A 16,486-nucleotide genomic window follows, 5' to 3' on the forward strand; every position below is an offset into this window, starting at 1 on the left:
TGCTAGTTGCAGGGGGCACAGCCCACCATCCCCTGCGGGACTTGAGGAGTTGAACCGGCCACCTTGTGGTTGAGAGCCCACTGGCCCATGTGGGAATTGAACCGGCAGCCTTCGGAGTTAGGAGCACGGAGCTCCAACCACCTGAGCCACTGGGCCGACCCAAGAGTTTTAAGTTTTGACGCAGTCCAATGCATTCATTTTTTTTTTTCTCTTACAAGCAGTGTTTTTGGTATCAAATCAAGTAGCTAACTCCTTATCTATCCCTTGGTCTAAAGTATTTTCTCTGACTTTATTCTAAAAGTTTATTGGATTTATATTTTACATTTAATTCTGTGATCCACTTTGAGGTGATTTTTGTATCGTGTGTGAGGTTTGGGTTGAGCTTCATTCTTGTCCACATGGATGTCCAGTTGGTCCAACCCCATGTGTTGAAAAGACTCTCCTTCCTCCATTGGGTTACGCTTGCAGCTTTGTCAAAGATTAGTGGGGCATTTTTGTGTGGATCTATTCCTTGTTTCTCTATTTTGTTCCATTGACCTATGTGTCTGTCCCTCTGCCAATACCATATCATCTTGATCAATGTAGCTATACAGTTTAGGAAAACAAAATAAGTTGAACTAAATTTCTATTTAACTTCCCTTACATCCTTTGAAGATCCTGCCAGAGCTGGGACACAAGTTCGAGACAAGAAAGTAACACAGATGGTCCTGAGCCAGCCACACCTGGAGAACAAAGGTCAAGGTCCAATCCTTGGGCAGGGAGGGGGCGATGGGAAAGGTCCACAGGGTTCCCACCTCCCACAGGTGGGTGGGGCTAGGGGTAGGGCTCTACTCACAGGGACCTGGAGACCTGGCACATAGGGCAGGAAGTTTCAGTAGAGGCCCTGGTCGGTTGGCTGAACCAACCCCAGGGACACAGGACACACGGAGGAACTGTAGCGGATATGCGTTGTCAATGCTTCATTCATCTCCGTGACTACTTACTGGTAACCTAAGACCCTCTGCCTGAGGCATCTTTCCTGCCTTAGGCACCTATTCAATGAAAGACAACAAGCTGGTGAGTAAAATCCAGCTTCCTCAACCCAGGCTGGGGTAACTGAGAGGCGCATTCAGCCTCACCTCCCAGCCCCCCAGGTACCTACGGTGGTAACTGGCTTGATGACACCCTTTTTCACCTCAACTCCCTGGCTTAATACCCCTACCCCTTACAGGCCCCTACCCCTGGGGTGAGCTCCGAAAACAAATTATTTGCATCAAATGTGCTTGGGGTCTGCTTCTGAGGCACACAAACCAAGACAGGGGCCCAGAGTTGACATCGGAATGGCTGCCCTTGGCCTCCATCTTGCACTGGCACCATGATGCCGTCACTGAGAGTCTGGATTCTTGTGCACCAGCCACTCCCTGGCAAGTCAGACTCTTGTGGTGACACTGCCCATCCAAGCTTACAGCTTTAGCATTTTCACCTGGAGGGTTGGGGAGGAGGTCAGTTATTGGAATGCTATGTTTCATTCTTATATTATAAAAAGGAGTAGTGTTATGGACCAAATGAACCCCCCCAAAATTCATGTTGAACCCTAACCCCCAGAGGGACTATATTTGGAGATAGGGCTGATAAGGGGGTATATAAGGGTTAACGAGGTCATAATGTGGGGCCGTGATCCAATAGGGTTGGTGTCCTTGTAAGAAGAGAAAGAGAGACCACAGATGTCTCCCTCTGTCCGCACAAACGCACTGAGGAAAAGCCACTGAGGAGACAGCAGGACGGCAGCCATCTGAACATCCTCCCCAGAAACTCACATGGTGGAAATTTGATCTTAGACCTCTGGCCTCCAAAACAGTGAGAAAATACATGTCTGTTGTTTGAGCCGCCCCGTCTGCAGCCCAAGCAGACCTAATACAAGTAGTAAATAGAAAGGAGAAGGGGAGGAAAGGACGGATGGAGTGTGGGGAGGGAGAGAGGGAGGAGGGGAGGGAGGGAAGACAGTTCGTGCTAGTGATGTCTCCTCGGTTCAGAACAGCTGAGACCATGATAAACACTCACAGAACCAAAGGGAAAGAATCAAACGCAACCACACGGTTATACTAGCTGTGCTGCACTTAGGCCGGAACTCGAAGAGGCGTGGCTGTCACCTTTCCTAGGTGACAAGTAAGCTGCTGCTCCACTTCCAAACCAGCACCTTATCTGAGCGGGGGAGGGAGGCTGAGCGCGCTGGGGACAGAGCTGGCTGGGCTGCCCCACGGAGCTGGGTGTCCGGTTGACTCACAGACACGTGACGTGCCTGTGGGCCGTCGCCACCTAACCTGGGGAGTTCCCGCGCAGGAGGCTGCGTCCTCCGCTAGCAAACATCCATTGGATCGTACACAAGGGACATTTGGCAGAACCACTGCTGACTCCAGCATCCAGACGTCTGAAATCATTCTGCCTGTGAAATCAACCCGGAGACCATCAAGCTGAAACCAGACACCTAAAGACGTGGCAAGCCATCTAGCAAAGGAATGAAAACATTAAAGCACTTAAGAACGCCACGGAGAAATCTGTGATTATAGGTGCTGCAGACGCTCCTGGAGATCCGATGCCACAGCCTGACAGCCACCCAAGCTCCTGGTGGTTGGGCGCAGGCGGGGCTGCGCGGCGAACCGCGGGCTCCAGGTCAGGGCAGGTGGGCAGGGTCAGCAGATCCAGGCCTGCCATTGTGGCCGCTCGTCCTGAGAGCCCCCAATCCTGGGTGCCCTGGGGTTCCCAGGGGTCTCCTGAGCCGGCGGGGGTCAGCCGCAGTAACCCCCTCTGGCCAGTAGAGAGCATCAGAGGGCAGCGGGACCAAGCTAGTTGCACCCAGAGAAGGGCCCCAGCTGGCCTGGGGGTCAGTCATTAAAACACTGGGGCTGCCAGCGCCCAGGTTCACAGGAAGCTCTCCCTGTGACCGGGTGACACAGCTGGACAGACAGAGACCTGCAGGGTCATCAGGTTCTTGCATCTTTGGGCCTTTGGGATAACGGTTCTTTCCTGGGTTTCAGGATGAGACACCAGTAAGCACAGACCTGTGAAGGCTGCAGTCCCCCACCCCCGGTGGCGCCTGTGACACTCCAAGGCAGTGCGGAGGGATCCAGGCAGACCTTCCGCAGTGCTCAGCAGCGCAGAGCCAGGGGCGTGGGCAGGAGGAGCTGGGCATGGGGCGCAGAGAGCCAGGCCACAGAGCTGGGGCTCACAGGGGCCCCAGGGAAGCATGGCAGCTAACCGGGAGGTGTGCAGTTAGAAGTTCCGGGGCAGAGAGGTAAGGCGTTGGGCTAGAAGGGAGAGAAAGGACACGGGGACTGTTTAGGGGCACCTTCCAGGACCGGGTGCTGGGGGCCTGGGCCAGGTCGGTGTGAGGGACTGGAGGGCATTATTAGCCAGAGGGGACTTGTGCTGGTGCTGAGGAGCCCAGGGGTCTCCCACCTGAGGGCCTGGCTCTGCCCTCACCAAACTGGGGGTCAGCGGAGTTGGCCCTCAGCCCTCAGGACCACAGCGGGGACACCAGTGGTCCAGGTGGCCTTCCTGGAGAAGCCATGCTGCAGAAGGCACAGAGGCCAAGCTCAGCTCTCAGACAGAACCCCAGCTGTACCCACGTGTCCAGTGACCTTTGGAAAGTCCCTGAACTGAACCTGTCTCCTCACCCATCGGTGGGGACGCTAACAGCAGCGCCCACCCCACAGGAGTGCCCTGGGGGCTGAATGAGATCACGTGAGTGACGCTTAGCACAGGGCCACACACAGTTGGGGACAACAGCATGTGGTTGTCACTTGGCATGCAGCGGGGAGCAGGTGACTTGTCAGCTGGCCCGGGGTACAGACTGGGCTTCACCCTGGGGCCAAGACCACACCCACACTCCCGGCCTGGGGACCACTCTTGGTGCGGCACCGAGTCCCCCAGGGAGTCCAAGGTCACCCTCCCCCACTCCTCAAGCAGTGGCCTTCCTCTTAGAACTAGCAGCACAGGCCCAGGACACCACTTACTGGTTCACTCCACAAGTATGTGCTGAGCACCAATTATTGCAGACACCATTCTGGGCGCTGGGCGTACAGATGGGATGGAAATCAGGCCTTGGCTTCAGAGGCAGGGGATGGGAAGGCTGTGTCCTCTCTGGGGGTGTCCAGTGTGGTCGGGGGGGCCTGGGTGCAGTCGGCAGCCTGACACACCCAAGCTGCAGACTCTAGGGCCCCCAAGGAACCTGGGGCAGAAAGGGTTACGGAAGCCAGGGAGTGCGGGGCCAGGGGCAAGACCTCTGTTTGCCCTCCCTCGGGCCCTCCCACCTCCACCCTGCTCTGTGTCCCCCGTGGCCACACTTGAATGAACTGAGCCCTGTTGTCTGCCTGCCCAGTGGGCTCAGCCGTGAGGGGCACCCGGCTGGGACCTGGATAGCAGGGGGAGAGGCCAGGGTCCATCCCCACCCCTCCCTGCCGGGGTAGCCCTGGCTGTGCCATACCTGCAGCACTGGGGTGCAGTCTCACAGAGCTCCACCACGCTCCTCTTCGTTCCAGAAACCAGTCCCTAAAGCCAAGGGTGGCAATGGCTTCTGTGGTCGCCCATGCTACAAGCAAGTCACCCTGCCTGGCTAGTTGTCTTAAATCTGCCCACACCTCTGTCAGGGGTCCCTGAGCGACTAGCCTGGCTGTTTCCTGCCCAGCCCCTGGCTGGCTGGGAGGAAGGACTCTGGGATGCCCATGGGTGCAGAGCCTGACGCCCCGTGAGACCAGGACTAGAGTGTGGGCTTTGTTCTTGGCTGGGAGCCCTTAGGCTACCAAATCTCAGAGCCCCAGTGCCCTCACTTATTGTGGGGCCAACAGCATCCCACTGGGTGGGGTAGGGGCACAGGACAGGCCAGATGGAGCAAATCCCAGGGGCAGAGGTCTCAGAGCAGCCCAGGCCTCAGGGAACCCCCCAGCCCCACCCCAGCACTAGGAGCTGGGAGTGAAGGAACAAGGAGGAGAGCTTCTCGACTTCTCTACAGAGCCCTCAATTGCCTGGAGCCCAGGACACATGTTCCCACAGCACCAGCCCAGCCCCAGTCCCAGCCAGAAACCACACAACCCATGATATGACTCAGCCGCCAACAGCCAGCCAGTTTCCCATTGTTCCCTGGGAAATGGCAGTCCCAGGTCCCATCCATCTCCCTCCAAGAGCTAGAAACAATGCCCAGCCCCTTCCCCTACCCAGCACCCTGCAGCCCGGGCCCACCCAGCAGCTGCCCCCTGCCCTGCATCTGTGGCCTAAGTGAATTCCCCTTCCAGTCTGGCCCAAGGCAGGGGCTGGGCCTCCCAGGGTGGTTCAGGCCAGTGAGGGAGGAGTTGACAGCCAGCCCCTCTTCCCAGCAGTAGCGGCTATTGGGGCTGGCGAGAGAGGGGGCAGCCATGGCCTGGTGGGAGAGCCCCAGGCAGCTGTAGGAGGTCCCTGGAGGCCGCATCGTCCTGGTTCTGGGCTGACACGGGCTACGAGCCAGGACCTTGTGCCAGTGTTAGGGGCTGGAGGGAAATCCCGGCCCTCCTGTGCCCCCACCCTGTGAATTCAAGGGCTCCCTTAGCTGACTCCAGCACAGAAAGTGCAGTGATGCAATGTCCTGGTATGGCTCCCTGCGGGTGCAGCGTCACAGTCCTCTGGGATGTGATTTCCCAAGGGACCCAGCGCACGGGGACTTGGGCCACCAACAAACCAGCAGAGGCACCATGAGATGAGCCTTTTTTAAATTGAGTGTTAAAAACAAACCAAATAAATAAATTAATACAAGCATCCAAGTAACTACTGTGGACAAAATCTTCTGGAGGGGCCCAGTGCTGGATTTCTGTACCTCACTTCTGGCTCTGGCTCTTTTATTTTGAATCACAGGGTGGGGAGCGAGTAAGAGCAGGTCACCTGATACATGCTGAGTTCTGGGTTGAAAGGCCTTAGTTTCCTGGCTCAGGTAGCAGCGTGCTTTTTGATGAGAGTCTCCTAGTGAAAGGGCGTGGGGCTGGGGGCGCCGCGTTCCAGGGAGGAGTAAGCACAACGCAGGTGGGTGTCAGAGGCCCCCGAGGGTCCCAGGGAAGAAGGACTAGAGGGCTGACAGCATGAATTCCCAGTCTTCCGGCAGCTGCCGGCTAGTCCTGGGATGGGGGCCTCGACCAGCCCCACCCTAGGGGACAGACGCGGGGGCGGGGCGCCTGCCTGCTTGTGGGGGACTCACCCGCCAACAGAAACCGCATCCCTGCCTTGAATTATGCGTTTGAGTTAAGCTCTCTGGCCGCAAACGGAATGCCTTTGCCAGGCCCAGACGGGGGCGGTGGGTAGACTTAGTGGGCGGGGGGGGGGGGGGGGGGGGGGGCCGCCTGTGAGGAGGTGCGATGCGACCTCATCCCTGTCGCACGCAGACCTCATGCACCCTGCAGGGCACTTTCCCAAAGCCTCGCCATGCCCTTGGAGCTCAGACCTCAGAGCGCAAAGTGTTCCGTGTTAAATGTGGGGAAACTGAGGCCGCGCAGGGCAGGAGCCTGGACTCCAGCGTCAGCCAGCTTTAAGAGGTGGAACGCCCCTTTAGGGCCGGAGGTCTGGCACCGCGCGCCCTGGGGTCCGCCCGCCGTCGGCCTCTGTCGCCCCCTGTCGGTGCGAAGGAGTCACGGCAGGAAATGGCCCAGGAGCAGACTTAGGGCTGTACCTTCTGTCCTGTCCATAAGGCTTACCCTGCAGGGCGCACTCTGCCCATTCTCAGGCCGACATCCAGGGCAGCATGTCTGGTGACTGTGGGCCAGTCCTGGTGATGTCCGGAATCAGCGCTGGAGGATGCCTCTGACCTCCATCCCTTGCTGTATCCCCAGCACCTGGCAAAGGAGGGTATACATGGTCAGGATGGAGGAAGAAGGGAAGAGAGGAGAGGAAGTGGTAGTTTCAGTGTGATGAGTACAGTCTTAAGGGGTTTCCTGCAGACACACAAGAATCCTCCAGTGGAACTGTAACAACGACAGTGAAAATATTAACCACTAACGTTTGTTTCTTGAGCCAGACACTGGGTAGGTGAGGCACGTGCGTGTCTGCTCCAGCTCGTATGTACTGTGCATCTTAGACAAGCACCCATGCCTCCGTTTAGTCCTCTCTGAAATGGGGACAGTACTCATACCCACCTCGTTGGGTACTGTGAGGATTAAACATGAATAAATGTATAAATCCTTTAAAACAGTGTCTGAGTAAGTTGTCGCTAGTATTCTCCTCCCCATTCTTCGTTAAATCAGAAATGCATTCCTCTGCAAGCTCAGAGAACCCACTGACAGTGGCCTAAATAAGTGGGTGTTTGTTTTTCTCCCATCAGGAGTTCAGAGGTTGATTGTCAGCCTGGAGCACAGTTCAGCAATGCCTCGGGACCAGGCTCGTCTTTCCACCCAGGCATTCTTAGCACGTTGGCTTTTAACCCCTTGCCTGTCTCCTCCTGGTTGCTAATACCTGCTGCAGCTCCAGACCTCATGTCCAAGTTCCAGTCAGGAAGGTTGAGGACAGGACACGCAGGGCTTTCCCCTAGTGAGGCTTTCCTGTTGTGTTCCGGAAGGAATGCTCTCTCCAGGATCTTCCACCACCACCACCCCCATCTCCATTACCCAGAAGTGTGTCCTGTGGTCTGCCATAGCTGCAAGGGAAGCTGGACAGCGGCATGTTCTCTGCTAGGTGTATTTCTTCTCTCCTTGAAAGCAGGATTTGGGGAGTACAGAAAAAGAGACGCGGTTGTTGGGTAGGCAATCAACAGTGCCTGCTAGTGTAGTGTTATATGATTCACCTTACCTGCTAGGTGAAACATATTTCTACCTTGCAGACAGAGAAATCAAGATGTCATAAGGTTGAAAATTTCCAAGATCACACAGCTAATGGGTGACATCTTGGTTTTCTGGTTCTGAGTACTAATGTTTTATAAATCAGTGATTTCTAATTGACTGTTGAGGCATTGTTATGACATTGATTTGAAGCACTGATATTGATTTATGAAGCATATTTGTGAAAGCTACTTTAAAATCCTTGTCAGATAATTCCAACATCTGACTCATCTATGTATTGGCATCTATTGACTGTCTTTTCTCATTCCAGTGGTTTTTCCTGGTTCTTAGTATGACCAGGGATTTTGTATTATATCCTGGGCTTTTGGGTTATTATCTTAGGAGACTTGATCCTAATGAAATCTTCTATTTTAGCAGATAGTCACACTGCTTGGGTTGAAGCATAGGTTCTGGCCGACTTTTGTGGGCTTGAAGTCCAATGACAGTTTGGTTCCTGAGCCCATGCCACATCATTCAGGTCTGCTTTGTTCTTCCAGTGCTGCTGGGGCTCCCACTTAGTCTCTGCTGCTGTTGTCTGCAGGGGCAAAGGCACTTCTCTGGGCCACCTGCCATCACTGGGTGAACTTATGGGGGAAGAGGCAGAAGCCACTGGGCCTGGTTCTGCTTACACCACTGGGTGGAGGGCGGGGAGACACATGGCTTCACTGCTGCTGCTGCTGCTCTGGCCAAAAGGGACCACTCTGAGGCCAGGTGTGGGAAGGAACAGGCTGGGGTGGCCTGGGATGGCCTGCTGTCACTGCTGCTCACAAATCAGGCAGCAGGTTGTTGAGCAGGCTGGGCTCTTCTCTACGTCTCCTTTGGGCTTTCCCTTTCCCAGGACTCCGTTTAGAGAAAGTAGGCTTTTCTAGGTTTCTTTTTTAGAATCTGCACCTGTTGGAGGTTGCAGTCTCTCCGGCACCAGGTCCAGGGCTATGTGGGAGATAAGAAGAAAACCAGGCAACAGCAGTGCTCCAGTCCTGTGGGCTCTGGCCCGTCCACCTTCTTCCACCCAACTTAGGCTCCTTTTATTATTGTCTGTTGAATAATTTTCAGGATATTTAGTCGTTTTTAGAATAAAGGAGCAGGAAAAAGTGAGTCTAGCATCTTATTCCACAATCAAAATCGTAAGTTCTTTGAATCGCACATTCCAACCTACCTCTTGCCGACTCCCGCTAAACACCCCAAAACACACATGGATTCCACAGGGCTGGTTGGACTTCTCAGGGGATAGCATCATGTAAAGGGCTCAGTATCAGTCAGACATCCAGCAATGGAAGCACTTAGATCAGCCTTGGTGAGAAGGAGGCTATGGAGTTGGACCCATGGTGCAAACATCCAGGTGACCAAGGACAGAGACTGACCTCCGCAGGACGTCACCCAGTGTTTCACTTCCTCCAGTGTCCCTTCTGCAGTAGATGGCCTCTGGTGAGTGCTGACATGAGGTGACAAGATTCACACATGGGGCCCACTCCCAAGGCCCCCACACATGCCTCTGTGTCCCCAGTCTTCCCATCTTATTCCCTCCAGTGCCTGGCCAACCAGAGAAGCTTGATTAGCGCCGGAACCTGCTGCAGAGTTCTCCCACACTCTGAGCCCCACTCAAGCCTGTCAGGCCTCCAAATCACGTGCTAAAATGGATTGGAACACAATTTCCAAGTGATGTACAGGCTGCCTCTAAAAGCCAGTGTCATCGAGGGTTATGGCTCTGTCACTGTGATGGGGACCTTAACGGGCGTATTCCAGCATATGCTAGATTGCTAGACCCCTATAATTGCAAAGTTGTGTACCCCTGAATCTCTGGAGGATGGCTTCCTAGCTCCTGAGGCACTTATGTCTTACCTGGGCAGCCAGGGTTCTGGCCACTTCTGGTCCACCAGGTCTAATTAGGAAAATACCACCAGGATGGTGAACAACATGCTCAAGACCCCTGAGGATTACACTGTGACAGAAACCAGAGAGTTAGGACAGCCCTGGGCAACAGTGAGAAGGAGTGCTGCTGTCCTAGCTGTGTAAACGCTAACTGCTTCGGGTCCTCTGGGCTACGGATGGTGTGTTGGCTCCCTGGTTGAGTGTCAGCTCAGAATCTGTATCTAGTCACCCTCCAAAGTTTGGGCATTCCCTTTCCCCGTACACAGTTCCTCTGGTAAACAGCCACAAGCCCCTTTGGGGGAAGGAAGTGGAATCTTTATGGTATGTATTGTAGCGACATTGCAAGGCCCATCCTCGGGGCCCTGGCTTCTCCTTTAGTCCATGGACTGGGTCTGCGAACCGATTTAGATCTGGGACCTGGAGGTGAGATGGTGATTCTTCATTGCAGCATCTGATCTCAGCCTTCTGTTCACCCGTTCTTGAATTCCTCTGCATAAGCCAATGAAGCAATACCCTGTTTGGAGGTCAGTCTTCTGAGGTCCAAGGAATACCATAGTCTGTTAGGCAGCCCCGTAGACCCCTATGGGCCAAGGGGGCCTGGGCGCTTCTCTGGATTTTCTGCCATGATGGCATTTTTGTCCCTCTTGCCTCTGAGAGTTGAGCACCCCCATCTGAACTCCGCTATTTTCGGATCCCAGCGTCCCCTTTGATACCAAGGAGTGTGGCTCCGCCTTACTCTCCAGCTGTCAACACTAACTACAGAGCACAGCCAGTATGGAGCTGCCCCAAGATGCAGGCACCCCCCTCCCCCATCAGTGGGCTCCTCACTGCTGCGGGGAGGGCAGTGCCCCTGGGCCTCCCGGGGAACAGGGTCGTGCTTGAGGCTTCAGTTTTCATCTGACATAAAGTTTCCACCCTGATTTCAAGGCACGTCTTATGCTCCAGGAAACAAGCATGCCCATTTGGATTTCTGGGGTCAGAAAACTGTGGGAGATAGGTCTGGAATTTTCAACTGGATTTGGGGTTCAGGTAGTGGCAAGGGTGTGATAAATGGGGTGGTTAACATGAGGACCGGGGTGAGTATGAGGATATGAGGGTAGGATAAGAGCGAGGTGAGGATTAGCCGGCTGACGATGGGACTATGGGCACATTTCTTGGCCGGTAACGGGCCTTGGGACCCAGCCATGGGGAGGGAGCGGCCTAGGAGAGGTCCTGCTGGCACCTCCCAGCTCAGGCTGGCTTCCAGTTGGCACTGACCTTCGAGTCCTGTACTGGCGTCAGGCTGACCTGAGAGGGTGAGGGCGGCAGCAGCTCGAGTGAAAGATCTTGTGACAGATTTCACTGCAGGGAAGATCATTAGCAACACTGCAAACATTCCAGGGTGTTTGGACAAGGGTTTAATGTGAACTGTAAACTGCCGCTTACACTGTCGAAACTGAAATTAGGTCATTCCATGAATTATGGAAGCAAAGAAGAGGTGGAAAGAATTGTCACTGTGAAGCATATTTACCTGTTGTGACCACCACCTACCCACTACTAGCCCAGCAGGTCACCACCAGTGGGGGTTGGGTTTGAGTTTCAAGTTCTGCTTTATATAGTTTTTCTGCCTCTGGCTGCACTGGCACCCATTAAGCTGGTCACTCCTACTGTGGCGGGAGCCAGCCTCTGGGTGTGGTGAAAGTCTAGGCTTTGAGACACTCAGACTTGGATTTGAATCTGATCTCACCTCTCTAACAGTATAAACTTGGACAAGTGTCTCAGCTTCCTGACTGCACAATCCACTTGATAATGCATAGGTCAGGCAACCAACACTACAGATATCATATAGGTCAACACCCATCACAATAGACATTGGATATTTCAGCACCCAACACAATTGATATAATAAGATCAGGCACAGATCATAATAATACTGGAAAGGTCAGACACCCAACACAAGGGGTACAACGTAAGTCAGCATCCATCACAATTAGTCAGGCACCCCGACAATGCTTGCTCTGCACTGTGATCAGTTCCCTTCATGCTCCTTGCTTTCAAAAGCACACAACTGAGACTCCCAGAAGTGGGTCTTCTGAAAGTATAGCATAAAACTTTATGCTGAATTCTTTCCCTTCAGTTTGACCCATTTCTGCTCGATTTCTGAATCGGTGATAGTGAAAGCTCCCGGTTAAGGTAATTCAGGGAAAGACACGTGTTCACTGGACCTTGATGAGCTGAACTTTCTGGTACCCGACAGCCTGAGTGGTCAGATGAGTTAGAGGCAAGGCCTCCCTTCTTCAGAAGGCTTTTCCCTCTTCTTGGCTGGCCTTTCTGCCAATTAGAGTTCCTTTCCAGCAATTATCAAAATCTAATCCCTTATGTGTTCCAATGAGGAGAGAGCGCATGGCCAAGACAAGTTCGAGAACCAACCCTACATTTCTGAGAACTGGAACATCTGGGTTAGCAGTAGGCAAATGCACTGTGTTGAGCTTTAACTAGAAGGGGACTGTTTCTTGCCTTCTAACACAGCCTTCCTGGGGAGAGAAAGCAAAGGATCGTCTCAGACCAACTCATGAGCTGGGGGGCATGTCTCAAAACACAGTAAGGGCCAATGAATGGGGACAGCACGGAAATGATGGCCCCAGAGGAAGCGGGGCTCTCTGTGTGGGTGGAGCAGACCACCCTGTCCCAGCCTGAGTGCCCCCTTCCCACCATGCTTCTGCCCAAGGGACCCTTCTTCGCCAGGAAGGCAACATGAGCTCAGTCCACCTGGGTGGTGGGGGCAGAGCTCTGCTTGGAAAATGCCCATCAGTACAAGTTAAAATCAAGGTATCAAAATATGTCATTGTGATTATTGAACATTATTTATTCAACAGTTGTCGTCAAAGGTCTCGTATATTCCAGGAACCATGGACATCAAAGTGAATGCCACAAGCCCTGCGCTCCCGGAGCTCAGAGCAGGAGCCATGCTCTTAACCAGGTCACCAGGCAAACCTGGAAGGTAAACTGTGAGAATGGTCCTGCAGGAACATGCAGGGAATGGCCCAGAAGCCCATGGCAAGGAGGGCTGGACAGCCAGAACATGCTTTTCTGAGGGGAGGATGGTTGAACTGCGATACCAACAGAGTAACATTGGGCCGGGTGAGGGGAGGAGGGCGTCATTCAGAAAAAGACTGGAGCGCAGAGAGCAAGAGAGAGGCAGGATGAGGTTGGTTGGGAGACAATTGACAGGTGCGTTTCAGCAGTTCTGACCCCCATGAGAAGTGCTGCTCAGTCAGGGGTCAGTGTGTGTCCTCTGACATGTGAGGACAGTCGTATGGCCCTATGCACTGGAGGGAAGCAGGGTCAGGTAACCCCTCCTCAGCGGTCTCTCTTGCAAACCTTATGACTCCCCACCCACCTGAACCATTTTTGGAGAATGCTTTCAAAAATGAGATTTTTCTTGATTTTCCAGATTCATCAATTTAAAAAAATTCATTCCATCTGATGAAAACATATTTTCTTGTACTTTACAGATAGTCTACTGGACATGGCTGGGATTTGGGGCAGTATTTTTTGTGTATTCAACTTCCTGGATGTTCATCTCAAAAATCCGGGTGCTCCGGTTAGCCCAATACCAACCTGGCCCAGGGGATTTAGATAGGGGACAGTGAGAGATGGGTTCCAACTAAATGCCTGCTGGTGAGCTAGAGGACCCAGGAGGGGGCTGTGGTTAGGAGACAGCAGGCCTCTCAGCACAATTCTGGACTCTGCCACTAACGCCGGCCCTTCCAGACACTCCAGGATGCTCCCCGGTGGGCCAGGGAGTTCCTCTCCCCTCAGGCCCCCTATCTGTGAGCAGAGATGATGTAAGCCCAAGCCCAGCCCTATGCCTGAAGATGGAGGGCCCAGACTGAAATTCAAGGGCTCGCCCCTGAGGTCCATTTTCTATGGTGAGCTCCAGCTGTCAAGGCCACAGTGATCCTTCCCCTAAATCCCAGCAAAGGCAGGGTCTCCAGACAGCAAACATTAAGACTAAGAGGTAGGGAGGGCCCTCTACTGTCCTCTGGTGAGCACCCACCAACCAGACTTCTCCAGGTTCCTCGATGGCTGAATGAGAGGCTCAGAGCTAGTGGTCTAAGTTGCCTCTACGTCACTGTGTAACCTTGGGTAAACACCATCCCCTCTCTGGGCATCAGTTTCCTCACCTGTAAGACATAGGATTGAACCACATAGTCTTGAGAAAGAAAAAGCAAGCCCCAAGCAAGTGAACAAGGAAGGGTAGTCTCAGGGGCAAGGACAACAAATTTGGGAGACAGAGAGTGCCACCCAGGGGCAGGCTGGGAGCCCTGAGACACTGGGGATGGGGAGGGAACCAGAGGCCCAACTATGAGGCCCAGGCTAGCCAAGAATGTCATGGTGAAGAGAAACAACCAAGACCCGAGGTCCTGGCCAGGAGTCACCAGCTACACTGCTCATCTGTACCCTCCTCTCTTCTCTGATCCCTCCCAGTTTCCCCTTAAACAGCTAAATTAGGAAATCAAGGCATCCCAGTCAGGATGGCGCAGTAGGTAAACTCAGCGCTTATCTTCTCTCTTGACCACATCAAAATTACAACTAAACTATAAAACAACCATCACTGAGAATCGCCTGAAATCTTGCTGAACTGAAGCCCTACTAAGGACATGCAGAAGAAGCCATCTTGAGACTGGTAGGAGGGGCAGAGATGCAGAATGGACTGGTCCCACTCCCACAGGTGACCATTAAAAATTGGGAGGGATAGCTCAGCTGTGGAGGTTCCCCCCAGGAGGGACAAGGGGTCCCAGCACCAGACCAGGCTCCCCAGCCCAGGGTTTCAGTGCTGGGAGAGAAGTCCCTATAACTTCTGGTTGTGAAAACCAGTGGAGATTTTGACTGAGTGAGACAGAGGACAGCTGGAGTCCTAGCTGCTCCTCTTAAAGGGCCCATGCATGGACTTACCCACCAATGGAATCACTGGCTCTGAGCTCCAGCGCTGGGGCCATAGCTGGAGAGGCGGCAGGGACATATGGTGGGGAACTGAGTTGTCTGGCTTCAGGACAGGGGCTGGAGGAGCAGCTTTCTCTTGGAAGGAGGAGCTGGCTGAGGCCATTGTTTCTTTGTTGAGCCCTCCCCCTTCCCAGCTTGCAGACACAGGTGTCTGCCATATCTGAGTCTTCATCAAGCTGACTAATGCCGTTCATTTGCCATGCCCTGGTGATTTGAGAGCCCGCCCCACCCAACTTTCAGGCACACCCAAGCCGATTCTAGTGGCTTTTTTGTACAAACTGCCTGCCTTGGCTGATACTGCAGACTTTCCTAGGGTCTGTCAAAGGTTTGTGGCACCCAGACAAGCAGCATCTGGCTTGAGCGTGTCCCTTATATCTGGCTGAGCAGCCCTAAGCCGGCACTAGGAGCAGCCAGCCTTGGTTCACAGCGGCTTCTCAAGGCATTTCCAAGCATGGCATGGGCAGCGACCATCTGTGGATTGCTTTATGGCTCCTGCTGGGTGGTCCCAGGTAGGGCACAGGTTGCAGCTGAACTTGACTTGTAGCAGGTACTCTCCCAGGTGGCCCTGGGGATGGCTGGCATGCCCAGTGGCCAGCTTTGAAATGAGCTGGAGTATCATCCAGCCACCTCCAAGGATGACACAACCAAGGGGCAGATTGGGTGGGCACCAGAGCCCTGCTGAAGCAGGATAGGGTCAGCCTCTGCACCACAGCTCCTCTACTGTAGTTATGGCCAGTCCTCACAACCAGTGAGCCTGAGGGTCAATCCCTCCCATGCAAATAGCAACCAAGGCTCCACTACACAGGAGGGCACACACAACCCACACAAGGGACACACCTGGAGTGCATGGCTCAGGTGACCAGGAAGACTGCACCACTGAGCCCCGCAGCACACCTGCTACATAAGACCACTCTACTAAGACCAAGAGACATAGCAGCCCTACCTAATACATAGAAACAAACACAGGGAGTAGCCAAAATGGGGAGACAAAGAAACATGTCCCAAATAAAAGAACAGAACAAAGCTCCAGAAAAGGAACTAAACAAAATGGAGACAAGCAACCTACCAGATACAGAGATCCAGGCACTGCTTATAAGAATGCTCAGTGATCTCAGGGAGATCTTTAGCAACAAGAGAGAAAACACAAAAATGGAGATAGAAAACATATAAAAGAACCAGTCAGAAATAAAGACTACAATAACGGAAACAAAGAATACATTACAGGGTATCAATAGTACATTAGATGAAGTAGAGGGTCAAATCAGCAATTTACAGGATAAGATAGCAGAAAACACCCAATTAGAACAGCAAAAAGAAAAAAGAATCCAAAAATATGAGGAGAGTTTAAGGGGCCTCTGGGACAATATCAACCGTACCAACATTCACGTCATAGGGGTACCAGAAGGAGAAGAGAGACAGCATGGAACTGAAAACCTATTTGAAGAAATAATGATGGAAAACTTCCCTAACTTGGCAAAGGAATAGATATACAAGCCCAGGAAACACAAAGAGTCCCAAACAAGATGGACCCAAATAGGCCCACACCAAGACACATAATTAAAATTCCAAAGGTTAAAGACAGAGAGAGAATCTTAAGAGCAACAAGAGAAAAGCCATTAGTTACCTACAAGGGAGCTCCCCTAAGACTGTCATCTGATTTATCAGCAGACACTTTGCAGACCAGATGGGATTCTCAGGAAATACTCAAAGTGATGAAAAGAAGGACCTACAACCAAGATTACTCTACCCAGCAGGGCTATCATTTAGAATCGAAGGACAGATGAAGAGCTTCCCAAATAAGAAAAAGCTAAAGGGCATCACCACCA

The 16,486-nt window shown here is 53.1% G+C and overlaps 1 long non-coding RNA gene across 3 annotated transcripts; it reads right to left on the reverse strand.

The window, feature by feature from the left end:
* Positions 1–2,041: 2,041 nt before the first annotated feature.
* Positions 2,042–14,876, reverse strand: LOC141567620 (uncharacterized). 3 transcript variants are annotated; one of them, XR_012490442.1, is made up of 5 exons: positions 14,617–14,876; positions 6,690–6,827; positions 4,463–4,527; positions 3,993–4,207; positions 2,042–2,422 (listed from the first exon to the last, which is right to left on the reverse strand). It is a non-coding gene; the product is annotated as an uncharacterized LOC141567620 (long non-coding RNA). The 3 variants fall into 3 exon arrangements; XR_012490436.1 differs by having other exon boundaries at positions 14,613–14,876; XR_012490437.1 differs by lacking the exon at positions 14,617–14,876 and adding an exon at positions 9,645–10,703.
* Between the last annotated feature and the right edge of the window lie 1,610 nt (positions 14,877–16,486).

Source organism: Rhinolophus sinicus, linkage group LG01 (assembly GCF_036562045.2).
Source record: "Rhinolophus sinicus isolate RSC01 linkage group LG01, ASM3656204v1, whole genome shotgun sequence".
Lineage (NCBI taxonomy): Eukaryota > Metazoa > Chordata > Mammalia > Chiroptera > Rhinolophidae > Rhinolophus > Rhinolophus sinicus.